The sequence below is a fragment of the Acanthaster planci genome, linkage group LG06 (assembly GCF_054643075.1).
Source record: "Acanthaster planci isolate LZ-2023a linkage group LG06, COTS_SCS, whole genome shotgun sequence".
Classification (NCBI taxonomy): domain Eukaryota; kingdom Metazoa; phylum Echinodermata; class Asteroidea; order Valvatida; family Acanthasteridae; genus Acanthaster; species Acanthaster planci.
Genome location: NC_141782.1, coordinates 18,290,936 through 18,306,343, shown reverse-complemented (window position 1 = coordinate 18,306,343; position 15,408 = coordinate 18,290,936). Strand labels below are relative to the sequence as shown.

At 44.1% G+C, this 15,408-nt stretch overlaps 1 long non-coding RNA gene across 3 annotated transcripts in view; it reads left to right on the top strand.

The window, feature by feature from the left end:
* LOC110983294 (uncharacterized) overlaps positions 1-15,186 on the top strand; it is a 94,158-nt gene extending 78,972 nt beyond the window's left edge. For all 3 annotated transcript variants that reach the window (XR_015425602.1, XR_002598704.2, XR_002598703.2), the window contains one exon: positions 14,373-15,186. This is a non-coding gene — a long non-coding RNA (uncharacterized LOC110983294). The remainder of the gene's footprint in view (positions 1-14,372) is intronic.
* The last annotated feature ends 222 nt before the right edge of the window (positions 15,187-15,408 follow it).

Below are 15,408 nucleotides of genomic sequence, written 5' to 3'. Positions count from 1 at the left end.
AGGTTTTACAGCTGAAAGTGAAATGATTGTCCGATTTTCCGTTCGAGACGAAAAGATACCGGTAGCTAGCAAATTTCGTCTCTTTTTTTGGGGGGGTGGTGTGGATGTTTGATTTCATTTCAAAAACAGGCGCACTATATACCGTGAAAATCCGGTTTTGTTAAATGACTAAGGCAGAGAGGCTCACCCATTCAACCAATTAGCCAAGAAATGGCGAAAGAGATAGACGTGCGTCCCCCCGAGCGCATGTTGGTGACGAACTGAACAAATTAATCACGATATTAAAAAAAGGAGAGAGAGAAACCTTGGAGTTATATACATGCGATTCCCTAAAGAGATGCACGGTAGATCAGTCAAGTAATGAGGCGACTCAGAGCATTCGGCCTATACTGGCCCGTCATAATGCCGTCTAGCCTCACCGTTCTTTATTGAGGGAGGGGGAAGAGATATTATAGGGGGTCTTGTACGCGGTACACAGCAGCAGTTAACCCTGGAGTTCCCAGGTCTGACACGTCATACGGCTCACCTTGATCCCAACATGCTAATGGTTCATGCCGCGTAAACCCCACCGCCATTTTGTCGACCGTTTTTTCCCTTCTCTTCGGCATCTTCTGATTCACTTTCTTCCTACACCGTGGAGGGCTTCTTTTATTCTTTATTTTTTGGAGGTGAGAGGGGAGGAACGGAGAAATTAAATGGCACAGTCCTTCTGCAACGAGCACAAAACGTCCGCTGGCCGGGTAGAGAAGTCGGCGTATCTGGCGGCGATCTGCGGAGGCTGGCGATTGCACGCTCAGTTGGCTCGCCTGAAAGGCGGGAACGGAGATGGCGGGAATCTCTGATATTGCCTCGCTTCAGAGCTATACTCAAGAATGGTTACTGAAGGTCGAAGCGCGGAAATGCTCCCGTTCAAATTGCAGTCCAGAGTGGTGTAATGGTTGGTTGGTTAATTAAAGATGTTCGAAACAAGTAAATCACTGCACTCCCTGCCTTTAGATCAAAAGTGAATCATTAGTGTTCTGATATACCAATCATGCCTCTCTCAATGTATCATTAACAAATATCATAAATGAATTAATTGAACATCATAATTAATTAAGCGACCTACCCTAACATAGATATTTGCACCACATTAAACCAGATGAGACCTTTAATTAAGTAATAATGTAATTTTTCTCAGCGCATATTTGGTTTTTGACTGGTGAGCCCTTTAGTAAACATTAGAACATTAGTTGTATCAATTATGAAAATCATGGTATCAGTGAGGAAAGATACGGTCCACTGATTGGACGCTTTTCTTAAATTACATATCCTGATTTAATTGCTCTTCAACTCTTAATTAATAGGCAAGAATGTCTTCGTTACCTACACATGATACAGTACGGTACTTCAGAGGGAAGATGTTTTAGGTCCTATAAAACTCTTAAGCATATGTATTAGACGTTCTTAGCAGTTATAAGATGTATAAACAGGGAATGAACTACGCACAAATACGCGTCCTTTTAAATTGTCAATATTTTGTTTTCAATTTGAAGACTAGTACTCAGAGGATGAAACTGAATTTGAGTGCAACGAATGCATGACACTAACTTCCCGATGCAGCTTAGGTCGCTTTTAAGTATCTTCATTTCGTTGGTTAAAAAAAACTTACTACCTCCCTGCCTGATTCCGCGCCCAGTCAACCGAAACACGGCAAAGCCCCAAATGATTCGCATTTCGCGCCAAATCATCGCCTTTGAATCTCCCCCGTCGTTTTCGCGCGCTTGGTGATCTCTCTGCAGAGCGCGTCTGTGCAATAATGATGGACGAGCCCAAGCGCCAGTTGCGCCCCGGGTCCCTGGGAGACACCTTAGCGTGTGAACATTGCCACGTGAGCCGGGCAACCGGATTAAACTGTAACATGAAATCAATAGTCCCCCCCCCAATTCCCCACTAGGTTCGAATTTTTAAAAATGTGAGGAAATTTCTTTAGGTCAAGGCCAGATGAGGCTGAAAAGATGAAGTAGCCGTGGAAAATCTGCTATTCAGCTTGGGATCCCCCGATCCCTTCAAGCAAATTGGAGATTTGGTTAAGATAGCCTTAATTAATCAAGGGCGGTATACCATTCGTCAGCTATTACTCCCTAGCGGTGCGGTACGTAGCGTCTCCAATAGGTGTAAGTAAGCCTCTAAGAGGATTTCCAAACAACGGTATTGAGAATTGAGCGGTATCCCAACATTTACCGTTTCAAAAGCTTCCATGATTTGCTTTTGGGGGATGATGGGGTTTTGATGCCTTTGTTGGGGTTGATATGTTGTTTACGCGCTTAAATTCGATTTATTGCAGTTTGGAAGAATGTTAGCTTGGGAAATGCAGAAAATAGCCAGAAATGTATGGGGGAAAATCTGAATATCTTAAAGTCCTCAGAGCTTCTGTAGTTTAGCAGGGTTTATGCCTGACCTAATTGTAGGTTTGAATAAAGCATTTCAACCAGGATGCAAAGTTAGCAGTAAATCCTGACGGACATATAAAATAGTACTGACAGCGGATAGGCGGAATTTCGATGGGGGGATACAGAGGAAGCCCATAAGGTTGTAGATACTAATTAAAAAAAATAAACAAAAACAAATTAAACAGTGTTGCAATTCTAAGTAGGCGTACGCCGCCCTAACCCCCAGTAACTGAAAAATGGCATTTAAACTGTCTTCATTTACCATTCTTTACTTCGCTCTCAAGATTGTTGTGGAGTGTTTCGCTCGAGAAAAATCCTTCGATTTCATTTAATTTTTGTGGTATTTTTAAAGGATAAATGGCGTCTTATGCACTAACATTAATTCGTCAGTTAGAAAATGTAATGAAATCAAAAATAATAATGATGCAGAATCTAGACTTCCTATTCCGGGTGCTTAAATACTTTAATATGCCCCTTTTAATTACACATTCTTGGAGTGAGGAACAGTTATTTTCATTTCTGTAAAATTAATACTTAAATCTCTTGCGCTGGTCTTCTTCCTAGCGCTCAGAACACCACAGGAACCTTTTAATGAAATTGCATCTGAACAGACCTTTCTCATCCTCTGCATGCACAGGAATTCTGGTAATGTCTCTCTTCTATATAATCTGGCGCCACAAAATCACCAAGTCCTCTCACTGCATTTAACGCAGTCAAAGGCGCGCTAGGCAGACGATCAAGAGGAGAATGAGAGGGGAAGAGGCCTGCGCAATTTATGGTGAATTGTGTGCGCGGCGAATCAGGGACTTAATGCGGGGGAAATCACCGAGATGTGAACCGGAAAGAGCGCCAGGTAAATTACGGTCTTTGTCTGTCACTTTTTATCGGATCAAATTTTCCCAAAGACAATTCCACTCGCCTAATAAAACCCAAACGACGTATGAACGGATGAGGAGAAAAGAGGGAGGCGTTGGATTAGCGTCCTGGTAGAGCGAAAGTCCGTCCGCTAGGCCTAGGCGCTGTGCAGGGCTTCCAAGCATCGCCTTGTGAATGTTGGAGCCTTCTCAAATGCACTGCTTTTTCTTGGATTTCTGGAGGTTTCAAACAAACTCTAAGTCTAAGCCGAGGAGACAAGCACAAACATGCAGTGTTTAAATTGTGGAAACGCATCCTGGAACGTTTAAGACAAAGCCAGTCTTATGATTTTTGAAAGAGAAATTATGTTTCTGAGGCATTTCCAAATTTATTTAAAAAAAAAAGTATTTCGAAGAAAAGTCAATTTAGATTACAATACGTGAAAAATACTCCCATATCGTGTGAACTTCATCGGTCCACGATCATATTTTGCTGGTTGCCACATTATCGTATTGTTTTGGGGGTTAAACGAGTGTTGTCATTGGAGCGTATCGATAAATTATCTAAAATAAAACAAATCTAGAAATCGAAGTGAAACAGGTGTCAGGTGGGCAGTTAAAGCGGGCATAAACAAAAAAAGAGGAAAACCTTTTGTTTTGAGTGTGCACACATTGCAATAAGGGGAGGAAGTTAAGCAATATCCCGTATTGTAAGGTTCCTTTGTTCTCTCCAACTTTTGAGGACGAAATTTTTCATTTTCTTTTAGCTGAAAATGAATCAGGTCCCCGTCACTTTGTGCATTTTTCGTCACGACATGATGCGTCACGACATAAAAATCGTCAACAGAGCACTGCACAATGCTCATGCGCAGTCGGACTATGCAGGTCTCGTTGGTGCGTTCTTGTTGCAGCTCCAGTGCTGTCCTTTAATGTAGATGGTTTTTCCTGGGTAATAATATTCAGAGGATGGAACGTTTAAGAAATAATCGACGTTTCGTTATGGGTGTAGTCCACTAATTCAAGCCCCCATTGAAAACAGTGTAAAATCAATATTATTCGGGGTCAAATAACATACGTACCAATATCCCTCAGGTTTCTGAAACATATGTTAAATTATTGTACGGTCCATAATCTTTCAATTTCTTTTCAATTTTCTTTAGGTTAACTGATTACATTTTTAGTTATTCCCATAAATCAAAATTAACCCCGAAAAGTGATTTCTCCGAGGTCTGCTTGCAACCATTTTTCAAGTGACAACCCTCAACATTCTCGGGCACTTAGGACCATTTTTCAACCGTAGTTTTTAGCCATTCTGCTCTCAGATGAAAGCCCAAAGACCCAGGGGTTGGTCCTGGCAAAGATTTACAAAATCTCACCATTTAGGGGCCATACAATGTCCTTTTTCAAAAGATATTGCGGTGGCATTGTTAATGCTAATGAGCTGGCCTGAAATTCCCACTTGAATTAGTAGACTGCACCCTTTATTCAGCCTGATCGCAATCCGACCCCCGTTACAAAAACAATGCACACATGTTCAGCGGTCCTCCGCGATTCCTCTCATCGCTAGCGAGTCTTGGACAACCGTAAGGTCGACCATGTCGCCCACCGAGAGTCCATCACCCTCCGTTTGGGTCCGAATGCCCCCAGCTGACCCCCTCGGTAAGACGACAGAACAATCCCCGCCCTTGGCTTGTCCAGGGCTGTAATGAAACTTCGACCCCGGCCCTCGGCCAAAACGCCCACCTCTGTGATGAGACTCCCATCTCATCTGCGGTCTTAACGTCATTAACGCATGCGGTTGGTTATCCAATCGGGGCCTCTGCCTTCTGGCACCTTTTTCACTCCCTCCGGGGGAAAGACTATGCCTCGTAGCATGGCGATATGACCATGATGACGAACGATGATTATGAGAATGGTGATAAAATTGGTGGTGATAAATTGACCAGATGAACGTTAGGGTGGGAATGCAGGTAGATTATAATCTTGTTTTAGGCAGGATCTTGCCTGGGGGACTTCTCGCCAGTTCAATCATGTAATGACGAGCAGTGAGACACATCTATACTTAAAACGTGGTAGAAGAACCGAAAGCGTATAAATACCATTAAAAAAATTGCTTGCGAAATGGCAAGAAATACTGGATTTTACATTCAAAGTTTCATACATCGCTTAATCTGATATCTGTGATCCGTTTAGCAAGTTAATTAACGCCTCATGTACAAAATTCCACCGTAGCATTCGTACGCAGGACGTTTGAAAGGTCGACAGTTTAAAGGTTGTCACAAAGTGGCTAATGCATGGGGATGATCTCGGCCGAAGTTTGGAACAACAGCACATCTGTGCAGGTGAAATTTAAAAAGTTTGTTTGAGCACAAGGATGTGGGTTTTGATTTCGAAGGAAAGCAAAAAGCAGTGGAATGAAGACATTTAGAGTGCTAACGGCTAATTCTCCTAGTCAAGACGGGGTCTTTCGCCCACACAGTCGGACTAATTAAGCTGGTTAACACCCCCTAAACTCCAACTCTGTCTGGTAAACACCCCGGAGATGTGTAATTTCCTCCCCATGTTGATAAGAATAACAACAATAGAAAATAATAGTGATGACAATAACGATAATACTGGGTCGCTGCCCTGGAGGATGCTGATCTTCTTAAAATATTCACCCATCCCCACTCCGGAGAGAGAGAGAGAAGGGGGAAAATTACACATGCGACAGAAATGGCACTCGATTCCTATTATTTTCCAGAGTTTTGCGAGATGCGCGGATGAGATGATCCAAAATTCATAGGCATCTTGACTGTGATTGTCCCCGTATCGCGGGCACTCCTTTCCCCCCCACCCCGTTCCCCCCCGCTAACGTCGGGGATCAAAGTTGACTACCCTCCCGCGTCATACAGTCCCCCCTCATCTGCTATGCTGTGTTTTTACTTCCCTGAGATCCACTCCAGACGGATTTGGTTTCTCTCGGCCGTCCGCCGTCGCATCTCGCCCGCGGGACGGCGCAACAAGAGCCGGCCCACTCCACTTTTTTTTTTCCGGCGCGCCCGCACGCGGGAATTTCGGCCTGCTCCGTTGCATTTTTATGGAGATTCGGTAGCGAAGTGAAGACGATGCCTGCCCGTCTGCATCCGCTGATTGAAATTATATGATCTCGGCGGGAGTATCGAATGCCGGGGAAGAAACTATGTAAATCGTCTCCCTCGGCCTTCACTTTATTAAGGAACTTGTGGACACCTTTCGAAATTACGTATCAACGGCAACCATTTCTGTTTTAAGGTACACAAACTCGCAAGAGTGCCACAGCCTGGAAAGGAGACTAAGGAGCACACATCGCCATCTTGAAACTCGATGGACAGCTATTGGAAGGAAGCACAGGAGTTGAGATTTCTCAGCGAGCTGCGTTTTGTAGGTGAAGCCCTACATCGGAGGGCAAGAAATCTGTGAAGTTAAATGTCCCACGAGTGCCACTTCTAAGTTTCTCAAGTGGACATGCCATTATTTGCTACTGATGTCTTTCCTTCTTTGGTTGACATAACTGCTTGCAATAGGCCTGTTGTTACATGACTAGAAAAATGTAAGATTATGGTAGCAGCGATGGGATAAGACTGTTATACGACACACACGACAGATGTTCGCTGTGAACATTTCACCTTAAAATCAAGACCTTTGCTCAGATAGGGTAAACTCCATGTCATTATACATAAATGTGCATTGACTTCACATCGGTAGAAGCATGCACAAACGAGAACAAGTTCTTGGCTTGGTGGCAGCGCTGGGATGTGAACCCCTGACATAAAAAGTTTGTGGTTGGTAGCGCAATGCAGAGATGAATTGGCAAGAAATGAAAGTGATTGTCACCTTCGTTTTGTGAAATGCCAGCTTAATACTTTTTGCCATAAAAAACGAGGTATTCAAGTGAATTTTTCTCATACAGATGTGACATTTTATAAGCGAAGATTCCGAAGCTCTCGGCCTTTTATTTGGTGTAGAGGTCATGAACCCCAAGCGAAGCGAAGGCATCGACCGGACGTCGAACCCAGCCAAGACACAAGAAATGATACGAGGCACGGAGGTGTCGGAATTGTTTCAATTCATGACACGGTTAGCACAATCCTCGGCGTGGTAAGCTTATACCCTCTTCACTAGTGAAGAAGACGCGAAACTTGATAGCTGATGGCAATTTCTGACCTATTATGTATACGCGTTTCTGATCCAGGCTTGAAATTTGGAATATTACGAAGATACCCTTGTGTGCGTATTTTCTCCTTTTCTTTTCGGGGCGGTAAAGCCTGATGAGGTTTGTGAGAAAGTTTCGCATAGTGAGTGAGCAACCCGGCCCGGCGCATTTGGAATTCGATAGTCCCCCGTCCATCGCAACATTATGCGATCCCGCCGAATGTGCAGTAATGTGCACATTAGGACATATCACGCGTAAATATTTGGAGTGTATGTATGCTGCTTAGTGGGCCTATATAGTTCATAACGTGTTGTATTGGAGAAGCTGACAATCGTTTTGAATTCCTATTCTTGTTTTGGTTGGGAGGCAAGTGTGGGATAGGGAGGGGTAGGTGAAGACTTGTTTGCCGCGACTAGCCCCGAGCGGAAAAGGTGGTTGAAATTACATTACAAAAAGGCCTCTCTGTTATTTTTTGAAAGCGGAGCCGGTGAACGTACGGTTGTATCTAATTGCAGCCGCGACTGTGGACAGAAATTGAAAGGGAAGATACAGTGTGAACGATGACCTATATACTACTAGAAGCAAGTGACACAACCCGTCGTTGTACAGTATGTGGATAAGGATTTTAAGCTCTCAATATAGAAACCTCGTGGAGGGGCGTGTCAATGGACGGAGTCGCGGGGCGTTAACATTGACTTTTGCAGCAATAGCAACAAACAACAACATAAATAAATAAAAAACAACAACAAAACTTGAGGTTATGCCTAATTTCTCTTTAAGCTTAACATCTTTTATTGGCAATATTCTAAGTTCAGATGTGATTCGTGTGACAGACTCTAGCTAGAAGTCTAGCTGTAATCAAATGAGGGCTAGATAACCTTCGCCAATCTGCAACACGATCCTTAATTCCGTCATAAGTGAACACTAATATTCAGAGCACCACTCTGACAGTGCGTGCCGCTGTGGTGAGTTCATACATCCGGCCTTTTAAAGACTGGAAAACCTGTAATATAAAGAACCAGATTTGTCCTCGGAATGGATGTTTTCCGGGACAGTGATTCCTCAGTTTTTTCAATTTGCGATTATCATCCAGTTTTCGTGAGTGGACTGCTGCTCAAAAGAAACCTGCTCAGTGGGCCGAGAGCTAAATGGCGATCGAAGGATAGAAGGCCGAAAGAAAAAAGGCCCTCTCGCTTCTTTGAACTTCGGCCGGTTGGCTTTGTTTGCTTAGGACCCCGATTTTGTGCGCGCCCAAACCTCCCTGGATGCCTCCTACTCTTTAGTGAATGGCTTTGAACTCTTGCATGCGTGGCAAAACCGTCTCGCCATACGAGCAACAACAGAGCCGCCATTTTCCTCTTTTTCCTAATGTACAGTTACACCACAGTGGTGGCCGCGTATTAGTTCTGCCCCAGTTGGCTTTAGGAATCGCGGGTCACTTAAAATCGCCACTGACAAATGAAAGGGGGAGCTGGTGCCAGACTGCACGAAAGACGGAAGAGGAAAGAATTTATCACGGACATGAGATTGGGCACAGTGAATTTAATATCACCTACACGGTCCATTGTACATATATACTTTTAATATAAGACCACTTTTATTGTATTTGTCTTCACCTCTTTTTGGAATTCACATGCGGTATGAAGGATTTACTTGTGTGGATTTTGTACACCGTATACACGTATAAAGTTTTATCGCCACTCGTACAAAATGAGAGAAACTACAGGAGCGTAGCATCCAAAGGCTATGCAGAAGTTAATTAATATGTTTCACGGGTGGCATTCGCAGAATAGACGTTCCATTTGAGTGGCATGCTGCTGATATTGGTCACAGTGACATATGTCATGCGCTTAGTGTCTTTTCTTAAAAATCCATAATGCTATGTATTTCTTTTTATCCCCTGCCTAAGGATGGTACACCTCATGTAAAAAAAAGCACTTGTCACAATCAGAATACAAAAATTATGACTTCAATGTGGCCAAATTGTGACTGATTATAACCAGTCTATATCAACCTCGTTCAAATTATTCCTTTTTTGTATTTAACCCTGGGAACAAGGCTTGGCACTGGTCGTTTGGAATCCCGAGGCACGTCACCTACCGCATCGTTCTAAATGACAAAGAAAATATTGATTTTGCCACGCTGAAAGTGCAGTGGGTGACAAGTTCTTTATTCTATCACTAGCTTATAATTCTACCCTCCTCCCTTGGTTTTTACAAGATTGCCATAAAGAGCCACCACCAACAACAACAGGAGAAAAAGATCTTCGGAGTAGAGTACTTTTTTCCTCGGCGTTCCCGCGCACCGTTTGGCGGGCATCTGTTGCCTAGGGCCGCCGCCGGCCAAACTTTCAGCGGGTAATAGGCCACTTCTCCCGGACGGAATTGTCGGGCATAATAGCATTACACCCCAGGTTTATACCGATTTTCGGGCGCGCACCTGATATCGGAGGGAACTGTTTTCGAGGCCCGAGCCGGAGCTGTCGCGCAAAGCAGATTAACAGGTTGAAAAAAAAGAAGAAAAAATTTAGGGGGGTCCGTATTGCGTATTCTGATCCCCCGGGGGCGTGTACCGCCTACACCTGTGCTGCACTTTCCCTGGCGGTTGGGCTATAAATTCGATTACCAGTTTTCTGCAATTTTGTGGTGCGCAAACCCGGGAAAAGGAGAGCATGCGGAAACTGAAAAAGAACCATTTGAAGTACCGGCCCTTTTGTTGATGAACCCGGATCAGTGTGACAAGCAATTTCGCACAAAGCCAAGCGTCACTTGGGCAAGATTTGCACTTCGCCTCCTACTATATTTTTCGTCTTTCACTTGCCGGGGTTTTAATATAAACAATTACCCAGGGAACATCCCCCGGGACACAAATTGATTTTGGCGTGATGCGGCAAGACAGCCATGTCAGCCCCGCCCTCGTGCTTTTGACTTTCGCAGTAATGTCGACGAGTAGCAATGATTAGGAAAATCACCAAAGTGCGGGCATTGCCGACCACTGTGATCAAACCACGTGCAACATTTGTGGTATCAGGTGATATTGCAGGCAAATGAAACTCCTTCGTTATTCTTGTACCTTCAAGCTGTGTGAAAATGCATGCTACCTTCATCTGTCAAACCAACCAGCATCTTTTCAAGTCATTTTGCTGTGTTGGGATTAGTCACAGCGGCACTTTCCTCGCCCTGTGTTCAAGTCGCGAAGGTCAGCTCAGGTCAGCAATCCACGCTTGGTGTTTCTCCCGTGCTCGCCGTGTCTTTTTCCTTCGCTGTCCTTCCTCAGAGAACTCACGATAACATTTCGACAGGGACACAATCCATGTTATTTACCCTATCCCGTGCGAAAAAAGGAGATCCAGTTTTTGGTGACGAGCAAAGTAAAATTGTTTGCAAAGAGTTTGCTTGCAGGCTGCCATCCTGCGGGCCAGTGCATTTGCTCTAAAGAGTATGAACAAAGGAGGCTTCCTTGTGGAAAAAAGAACTGCCCTGCAAGATGGCTACCACGCAAAGCCTCTATTGGCAGCCCATGCAATCAATTAAAAGACAGAGGTAGTAAAAAATAGGGTTCAGTGATTACACAGCTTCGTTGTAGTACGGCAATTTCAAGCGATAGCAACAGGGATAACAGAGATGGGCAAACGGCTTTGAGGGTTTATTTCTACAAATTATGGCTTTAGCTACTTGGCCAAATGCTTATCAGAGTCCGTAATAGATAGCCCTTCTTTTCTGGCTACGGCTTAATACTTCCATACAAGACGTGCTAGCCCAAGCCATATAAAGTTTCATCGCTGTCAACCAAGGGCAATGTAACTTCCTGAACAATAAATACACACAGACGAGGAACAAACCTTAGCTCGATCACGGGGGGGGGGGGAAGCTTGGATCCTTACCTCCCTCCCAGCCAACTATGGCCGTCTTCCCAAACAACCCTTGCCTCCCAAACAAACACGGACCGGGGGGCTTCCCCTATCTCTCTCTACCCCTCCGTAGCCACCCCCACCCCTCTCAGTCATGCAGTTTTATTGGCCGTGTGGCCGGGGGCTCTACAGACGGCAATGCCGCTGCTGACAAGCGAGACCAGATCATATTCTGGTAATGTAAAGACACATGAATACCACACGACTGCTGCACTCATCGTGTTTTCCATCCGTTCCCACGTCAAGCCAACGCTGCGCAGAATAACAGATCCCCTTGCTCTATAGTTTTGTCACCACAGGCGAGTAAAGAACCGGCAACTCCAAGTTTGTTGTGCGTCATAACATGTTGTAAGAAGCGTGGAAAGGGCCGGGACACGGACCAAGTTTGTCGCATTTTCTGCCTGATTTGAGACAACTCGAGCGAGCGAGAGTCAACTTGGGCCTTTTCTCGCGCACCGCTAAGAAAACACCACTCTAGTATGGAACGCCAAAGACGCAAAAACTTGGAGGCAACACATTGATCGTTCTTCATCATCGATCGATCGTTTTTCTATATACATCGATCGATCGTTCCCCACATCGATTGATCGATGAAGAAAGAGTGATGAAAACAAGAGCGATGGAAAAAGACCGATGAAATTACATCAATGCCAACGTTACGCAGTCCCAGCGCCAAATAAAACATGTGTTTCCTTTAACAGCCAACCAGCACTCAAGGCCACCCGTGTTCAGTACCCGTCGGTCTGGACTGAGCCAATAAAATGGGTTATCAGGTGGGTTAAACCACAGTTTTCCCCTGGATACGATGCAATTTTGGTATGGGTTGCTCCCTAGCCACTGCAGGTACCCAATATCACTCTTGTATACTGACTCAATTCATTTTCCACACTAATAACATCCCGGCTGAACCGGCGGAACCATTCTGTCGGATGTAACTCAGAAAGTCAACTGTCATGAAGCTGCTAAAAGAAATTTTTCTTCGTCAATTCTGAAAATAGCTTAAGTCACACCATCCTCCGGCTGCAACGAAATTATTTCATCTAGCTGAACGTGCTGAGCGTAATATTCCAGTGCATTCTAGCAGCGTAATTTCCTTAGCTAGGGTAAGGATTGATTTTCACATGTATCACAAAATCGAGCCCAAGTTAGTAGATTCTGCTCACAGGCTATAAAGGAAATTTTAGGTTCTTCATTTTGTTCCCATTTCCAATAGAACAAAACAGAGGTAGAAGGGCTTCATCTTGCAGGGTATAGGATATCACCTGCAAATACTACCAATGGTAAGAAGAAGCGAACGACAAACAGATAATGAAGAGATGCGGTGGTGGCGCTGCGCCGCGGTGTCACGTGGATGCACCCACCGAAAAGCCGTTTGCACCCACAGAACTTTGTCACCTATTACAACAACCTTTTTGTTTTACGACTCTGCATCATAACCCAGGAAAAATTAAGGATCATTTGTACCAATTCTGCCTTGCCCAATCCTTGCATCCACAGCCACCGAGGTCTGGCGCCGGCCGCCACTGCCCCCCCCCACCCCACTCTCTGGTCAGTGCTAAGTCATCTTAGGAGATGTGGCCCAAATAAGGCAAATTGTGACTCTCATGATCCGTTCCAAATCTGTTCTAAGGGGTTGTATTGTTGGGTTGTAGCATCACTCAATGACAGACACCAACCCTGAGTTCAGCAGTTCCAAATTCGAAGTTGTATTATGGTGGTTGAATTCAGTTGTCTTTTGTACCACCAGGGACTGGAGAGCTCGGGATATGATGCAATTTTAGCAAGGCGAGGCTGAATGAAATAAAAAGATGAGATCATACCTCTCTTTTATTGGAAATGGGAACAAAATGAAGGACCTAAAATTTCCTTTATAGCCTATACGCAGAAATTATTAACTAGGCTCGATTTTGTGATACATGTGGAAATTAATCCCGAGCCTAGCTATGGAAGTTCCCTGTTAGAATACACTGGGATGTTACGTTCCACGCGTTCAGCTCGATGATATAATTTCACTGCAGCCGGAGGAGGGTGTCACGCAATTTTCAGAGTTAACGAAAAACAATTTCCTTAAGAAGATTCATGTGGGTTGACTTATGAATGGCATCTGACACAATAGTTCCGCCAAGTTCAGCCGAGATGTTGTAGAGGGCCTGCGTATGACGTCACGTTTGAGGGCATTATTTTCTTCTTCGTCTAGGATAGGCTCAAGTAAACCTTTCAAATTTTGGGCGTTCGTTGTCATTAAATCGAAAAAACCAAACATGTCCTCACCGAGGGCGCTCTACGCAGGTCTTCTATTAGTGTGGGCAATAAAATTCGAGTAATTAAGAGTAAGAATGGGTACTCGCAGTGGCTAGGGAGCGACCCGTAACAAAACGGCATCCTATCCAGGGGAAATTTGTGGTTTAAACCCGATATAAACATCCACCTGACAACCCAATTTATTGGCTCAGACCAGACCGACGGGTAATGAACACGGGTGGCCTTGAGTGCTGGTAGACTGTTACAGGGATTACATGCTCATTTGGTACAGGGAGGGGTTGCGTAATGTTGGTAATATAACATCATCGCTCTTTTTCCATCGCTCTTTTTTACCGCTCTTTATTCATCGATCGATGCAGACGAACGATCGATCGATGTTAAAGAACGATCGATGTGTTGCCTCCGAGTTTTTGCCTCTTTGGCGTTCCATATTCTTGAGCTACGTGCAAAGCCATGCCTAATTTTGGCAAGTGTATGAAATGTATTCAAAGTGATAAACTCCCTCGATTTGTTACGCTTGATTTTGAAAAGCGTTGGTAATAGTTGCGGTGATCGTAGTTGCGGTTTTTCATAGATTTAATCATTTTTCCATCGCTACTTTGACCGTCTTGCGCCTGTTTCAGTACAACGTTCGCTATCGGCAGATTTAAAACACTTTTTTTTCACTGGGGGCAGAGGGTACCATGCTGCCTATCCTGCAAACTCTCAAAATAAATCTTATTTGCCTTGTGTCTTTGCAGAATTCCAACAACTCGGATGCTAGACTGTCTAACTCTACAGGTCCTAGGACAAAGCTACAAATGCCCGGACTAAGTGAAGTGTAGGCCCTAGCAGATGTACATGTATGTACGGAGCCCAAATTGATGGGCCAACTTTTAGTAAAGTTTCACGGCACAAAATGAAGTTTAGTGTACATCTTTACCTGTCCCGTCTTTTTGCCTTTTATAGAGGCTCTGCTCTGATCGAAATGACAGACCCATGTGGGGGGGGGGTTAAATTTTGAGATATGTGCATTTTTTTCTGAAAGGAATTAGACTTTTCACCCATAAGAAAATGTTTAGTTATATTCTGTCAGACGTTCTGAATTCACGAGACGTTTATTTGTGCAAGTTCCAAAACGTTGTTGGTGTATTTTAGATTATTTTACCTAGTACAGTTCCACTGCTTCAGTAGTTCGATTGAGGCTCATTGACTGCAGCACTGTTTAAAATGCACCAGGTAGCTTTTCGAAATACTGATTAAAAAAACTGATCTCTATGTATTTCTCGATTTATAAGTTATAGCTCCAAAAAGGCACGAGCCTGTAAGGTTTAAAGCAGTGAATTTTACAGAATAACAACTCTTGACATTCATCATCAGTAATTAAGATAATTAAGCAATCGTCAAAGACGCCTACAGAAGTATGTCGAGAAGCTTCACGACCGGCATTGGTATATTTTCAACTTTTTATTTCAGGAAATATATTTGTTCGTGTCTGAAGAGAAAACACTGCACGTGAAGTGCAGATGAAAAGAAGTGTTTCTCATTAAAAGAAAGAAGTTGTGATAAGGTCTACATTTCTTTCCCGTGAGTTCATATTTTGCTCAGTTCACATTTTTAAGGATTAAATCTGGTGATGTGGTGGGTGCCAAATGTGGTGACGATCTTGACGACCACACTGTCAGAGGGAAGATGACAAAAATGGCAGTGATGGGATGGCGCGGGGATGACAACGGACGGACAGAGGACGACCCTCACGCAGTGTTAGAGTAGAAACAATGAGAATGAAATGGCAGT